This window comes from Coptis chinensis, chromosome 1, assembly GCF_015680905.1.
Source record: "Coptis chinensis isolate HL-2020 chromosome 1, ASM1568090v1, whole genome shotgun sequence".
In the NCBI taxonomy this organism is placed as follows: Eukaryota; Viridiplantae; Streptophyta; class Magnoliopsida; order Ranunculales; family Ranunculaceae; genus Coptis; species Coptis chinensis.
Genome location: NC_141456.1, coordinates 81120431 through 81126524, shown reverse-complemented (window position 1 = coordinate 81126524; position 6094 = coordinate 81120431). Strand labels below are relative to the sequence as shown.

General features: G+C 34.5%; 1 long non-coding RNA gene across 1 annotated transcript; it reads left to right on the top strand.

Moving 5' to 3' along the window:
* The first annotated feature begins 3549 nt into the window (after window positions 1–3549).
* On the top strand, window positions 3550–5796 carry LOC147525403 (uncharacterized). The gene is made up of 2 exons (XR_015221595.1): window positions 3550–3881; window positions 5545–5796. It is a non-coding gene; the product is annotated as an uncharacterized LOC147525403 (long non-coding RNA).
* The last annotated feature ends 298 nt before the right edge of the window (window positions 5797–6094 follow it).

The window sequence follows — 6094 nt, the reverse complement described above, 5'->3', positions numbered from 1 at the left end:
ATGAACCTGTACCAGTACAGCAGAAGGAAGCAGTACTAGTGCAGCAGGATGTACAAGAACAAGCACCTGTCAGAGTAACTAGGTCAAAGACGCAATTGTTAGAGGAATGAGAGCTAGGTTGCTAAGGTTTGGAATAAAACTTGTTTTTGGATGATTCAAGTTTATAACTTATCTCCATATCTGTGTAAGTTGTGTGATGGAGGTGTTATGTTGGATAGTTGATGTGGGGTAGAGTTGTAGGTATTCTGGGCCTACGACAACCAAGTAGCTTAGTTTTCTGATGGAAACATTTTCTTTTTGTTAGAGCTTACTTTCAACATGTCAATTGTAATGTCGCAGGTTGGATATTGTGTATCAGTTCTTAGATGGAGTATGTTTTTTAGTATCTAGAACATGTGTGTTATATAAAACCAATTGGAGGGTTCTGATGTAAGTACCATCATAATTCAGAAGGTCTCTAGGTATTATCTTTGGACCTCTTTTGTTTCTCGTTTAGAAAGTTGTATAGTAAGTACCATTTGTTAATGATGTAAACCTTTTGATGGCTATTGGACTCATAACTATATATTTAATTTGTGTTTTCGGTAATGGCTTTGTATGAGGTACTTGGATGATCTAGAATTAGTCGAGATATTCAAGTTCTTTGGCGTACTAAGTCTTATTGTTGCAGTGATCTCATTTTTGTTAACCGGTTATTTAATTGCTTTGGCATTCGTCGAGATGGTTAAGTAGCTGGGTTAATGACTGAGTTGTATATTGTTTAAATTTTCAGGTTATGACAGGTCTTTTATATTTATGAAATGTTGAAAATACATAGGGGACTCTGCGGAAATTTTTCCAGAAAAGTCATGTATCTTAGGTATATAATTGTTTCAAATTTGGGGCGTGTTTATTGATGGAGTCTTTGTTTTTTATTTTGATTTACTTTATTTTTTAAAAGGAGTTAGATGGCTGCTCAAGTTAGATTTGGTACAACATAAGTACTCTGCACATGAAAAGAAAATGACAGCATAAGTACTATGCTCATGTTAGATTAAGTAGAACATAAGTATTATATATTGTATAACTGACCTTCATAATATCAAATTGTAAACTTGTATTGTTTTCTTTTCTTATTGGTAATTAACATATATTTGGACTTAACATTTGATGGAGACAACCATAAAATAAGAGAAAAGAGAATAAACTTTCTACTAAATTCTAATTAGGCTACTACATGCGATGCCATTTGGTAGTCCTAGTATGTTACTTTAAGTACAAATTCACATGCTTCATATTCTGAAACAACGTTCCTTGGTTAAAAACGTAACTCAGAGTATAATATTATTGAATATGTCACATAGAGCGTCAAATTGCAACACATTGCATTTTGTCAGTCCAAGTTCATGACCACTGACTTTTTTCCGATGTCAAATGAATTTGACATTGGATTCTGACAAAGTCAAATGCATTATTGTTCATCCAAGAAAGTCCCCTACCTCAAATAATAGTATATATATACTAGGGCCTCATATAGTAGAAAGTATGACAAGTAAGTATGAAAAGAAATGTAAATCAAAATGGGGAAAAATACAATGTGATGTGATAAGCACTCGTCTTCTTTCAATCATAATAGCATATGTCTATGATACAATAAATAACATATGAGAATCGTGGTTGATTGGTTGTAATGTAGTTTGGTGTTTCACTCTTGGGTTGCACTTTAGTGTTTAAGTTTGTATTTCAACGCCTAAACATTGTAGTTTGGTTTTTGAATTATGGCTATATTTTTAAATGAAATTATGACTATATTTGATACTTAAGTGTTCACATTCAAATTACAGGTATGTGTGGTACTTGAGTGTTCACATTCAAATTACGGCTACGTAAAGCTTTCAAATTATCATCGACATATTTCATTATGATGTACGCTTTGTACATCTCTAAAAGACTCTTATTCCAATATAGCTCTACCACTTTGCCATTGCTCGCAATACTTATTAAATCCAATATAGTGATTTAATGGGAGTATACTACATATAGTAGTTTAATAGGAGTATGCTACATCTAGTGGTTTAATTGGAGTATGGCACATCTACTGTTTTAATATAAGTTGGTCAATGCATTTGTCCCTCCGTATGTTCCAACAGTCTAACTCGACCCTCTTTCTTTTACCTTATTTTTCTTTTATAAACAACATCAACATCTAGGGTTTAGGGTTTTCGTTGCTATTTTAATATAGGGTTTTGATTTTGTTCAATTTCGAAAATGTCAACTATTGGAAATCTCTATAATAGGTGTGGTGAGTCAAATCATTCATCTAATAATTGTTATTGGTTATCAACATCGTGTTGTTTTCGAAAATATGTCGGAAGTAGGATCTTGAAACAGTCTCGCCAAAGCCATTCTCTTGGGCAATTTTTTTTGACATGCCGCGTTTGCTGAGACTTCCAGTGGTTGGAAGACGCGAGATCATCGTCAATGGTATCTTTGGAGAGTCTAAGATGCAGAAAGGCAAATTGCGCAGGGGTTAGAAAGGTTAACACATCTAAAAAGATAAATGAAAATGAAGGCAAGAAATTCGTGAATTGCACTGAGTGTGGGAATGATTTCCAATGCTATGAGGAACTATTAAGGAGCTACATTGAGTCGGCAGCGAGTTCAAGCTCTTCCCCAACCAGCTCTTCGTCATCTTCAAAAAGAGATGAAATCGAAAGAGATAAAAAAAGTCAAGATTACATTTGAAATTGACGACGATGGTTTGGCGAAGGAGTTTCAGTTTCATTGTAAAATTAGATGAGTACACTGTCATTTCTAGTGGTATTGTAGTGGAAGGAGTTTGAGTTTCTCTATCTGTTTGATGAGTGCACTGTCTATGGTCTGTTGGATGAGTGCATTGTCTGTTTGAGTTTCATTGTAAATTTAGTTTGAGTTGTCTGTATTAGTGCTTGTTTCTTAGTGCTTGGTGCTTGATCGGGCATCAGGTCTGACAACAAAAATTAGTTGTTTCTTAGTGCTTGGTGCTTGTTTCTTAGTACTTGATTGGGCATCAGGTCTGACAACAAAAGAAATCACAACAAAACAATGAAAATACAAGCCCAAGTGTTTACATAACAGTATAACATGACACTAAACCACAAAAAAAAACCCTAAATATAAGCACTGAAGCACTGAACAACATACACTGCATACAAACTAGACGCAACGGCAAGTTCACTTAGAGTCAAATTACGACTATGTTTGCGCGTTCAAATTACCATTGATATATTTCATTATGATGTAACGTTTGTACAACTCTGAAAGACTCTTATTCCAATATAGTTAGTTCTACTAGTTTGCCATAACAAACAACTCGCAATACTAATTCAATTTATTTTTGATGTAGTAGACTACAATATGTCATAGTTGTTTAGTGTATAGTCGTTTAGTATTAGTATGCAACATCTAGTGGTTTAATGTGTAGCTTAGTTACGCAACGTGAAGTTCACTATAGTCAATATGTTATTTATTGTTTGATACTAAAGTATATGCTGTATCTAGTAGCTTAACAAAAGTATTCTACAGCTTAGTGTTCCAATGGAAACTTTTTCAGCCGGTTATTCCGGTTTTGCCCTTCAAAATGTGTGGTTTAAATTCCAGCGCATACGAAATTTGGGTTTTCGGCTTAAATTTATGGCAATTGAATAAGTTAGTGAAATACCGGTATATATATAATCGGTTGGTTTGGTGAGAAAAGGGAGAAGATCGAGAGAGAGAAAGAGAAGTAGTAGTAGTTGGAGATGACTCGAGGAAAGCAGAAGATAGAGGCCCAGAAGAAGAACGCAGAAAAGAATCAGAAATCAAAAGGATCTCAATTTGAAGCCAGAGCTGTTGCTCTCAAAATCACCTGCTCTATCTGCAAGGTATCGTTTCTTTTACTTTATTAGTAATCTCTTAACATTTCTTGTCGGTCAAGTAATCTGTTTTATATTATTTTATCATTGATTCTAAAACCTCTAACATACGAATTTTTATCTCATTCTTCTTTTCCTTTCTTTTATTTGGTTAAGTCAAGGTTGGTATTTTTTCCAGTGATCATGCTGTCAAATGGTCAATTTTGCTCCTTTGGGCTTGTGTTTCCCGTGGTTTGATAGCAGTGTAACCGACTGGGATTCTATCGTTCAGCCAAGATGGCATTGTGATGATATTTAAGCTGGGATATGATCATATGAATTATATGCACGATGAATAGTGAAATACCACTATGTGTGTTCATGATCCCTTATAAATCTTTCTCTTGCAGTGACTTTAATTTTGAGAGCATTCTGGTTCTTTTGCGTCCCGACGGTCCTCTTTAAATAGAAATCATTCCATGTACATTGTTTTTTACTGAAATTTTCTGTGAGAGCTCCTTTTGTTATTTACACAGAGGTGACTTTATTTAAGCTGTTCGGGTCTTTCTCCTCCCAGGTGGACAAGATCTGAACTCTTACATAAGTCATTTGCTATGTTTCTTTTTCTAAATCTGTCTAAAGTATACAAATTTATGTGAGAGGTTTGTCTACTAATCTACTTAGCTTACCCCCACATACAGGGAGTCTGCCACCCTTTTGACACTTTCTTTTAGTGTTAATCTTGTTTCTTGTATGTGGTGTTAATTTTTATTAGTCAAATACAGCATAGTTGAGTTTTGGTTAATGTGATATAGTTAAGTTGAGGTAGGTCATGGATATGATAGTGTATACAGATGTATGGTACATTAGGTTTTCATATTATGTAATGTGGTCAACTTGAGCTTTTGCGTCTGATAATATGTAAATGTGCGAGACATATGGCAAATGTGTGGAGTTTTGTAAATTTGTAAATATTGGACAATTGAGATGAAACAATGGGAGCAAGTAATCCCTCTGTTCTTTCAAATATATTCTATTTATTTTTCAAAAGTACAGAATTTATTAATTCTATTTTTTTTTTCTCGTTTTTTTTTGGGATAAGTTCAGGATTTATTAGGTTATTAGTTATTGGAGACTCCGCCAGGATAGTTTTAGATGATATGTGAGGAATTCAAGAATAAGAAAGTTTTATACGTTTACTCTTTAGTTTTCTGAATAGTAAATATGAGATTTTTTATTTGCTTATCGACTTTGTGATTAAGACATTCATATAAGGTTTAATTTGGGGCGTCACTACCCTGGTATTGAATTTATTTTTTATTTTCTTAGTTTACTTTTTTTTTGTATGTATGTATTTCCACATGACATAAGGTAAAACTATTTAATCGCATTCTGAGACTCTCATGGCGGAAAAATAATACCAGGACTTCATGGGCATAAATACATAATAATATAATTTCTTCTGTAAAACATAAAGCTATTGTGATCACATTTGGAGACTCTCGGAGTCATGACACTTTCTACAGCTCATAATTACTGTCATGGTGGTGTTTAGTGCACTGCAGCAAACTCTATTTGCATTCTCTATGAGCATATTGCGTCTTTTACATAATCATCCATGCCAGATGCACATTCAAAAAGCTGATGATCCTTATGAGACAGTGCACTAATTAAAGCAATTCATTTGTGTCAGGTGCAACTAGCCAATCAAAACCAGCTTGGCGATCACTACTCTTCTAAACATCCCAAGGAAAAACCTCCCAATGACTCAAGTTGATTATGTCCTAGAGAAGAAATTGCAGCCATCTTCACCAAATGTGGTCTGAACCTGAAACTGTAATATGGTTGTGAACATTTGGATATAAAGCTGTGTGTGCCTGTATGATTTATCCTTGTCGTAAGATTCGTTATCTTGTATGAAATGAAGAATTCCTATTATTGTCAATAGGGAAACCTGTGTTTGAAATTTGCAGACCTTGTTAAGAACTGCAGTAATGTGGTCAGCACAATTGGTTGCACTACACAGTACATTACTCCGCCGAGGAGGTCTTTCGTCCTTGGTTGAATAGTACATTACTCTATTGAGGAGCTCTTTCGTTCTTCTTAGTTGAAGAACGAGATTGAAGCTCAGTTGCAGAGATCATGTTCATCCTACTTGGTAGTATTCCATTGTCCTCATGCCTGCCTAACATCACTAGTCTTCCTCCAGTTTTTCCTCTTTGCGTCAAATTTGGGGTTATATG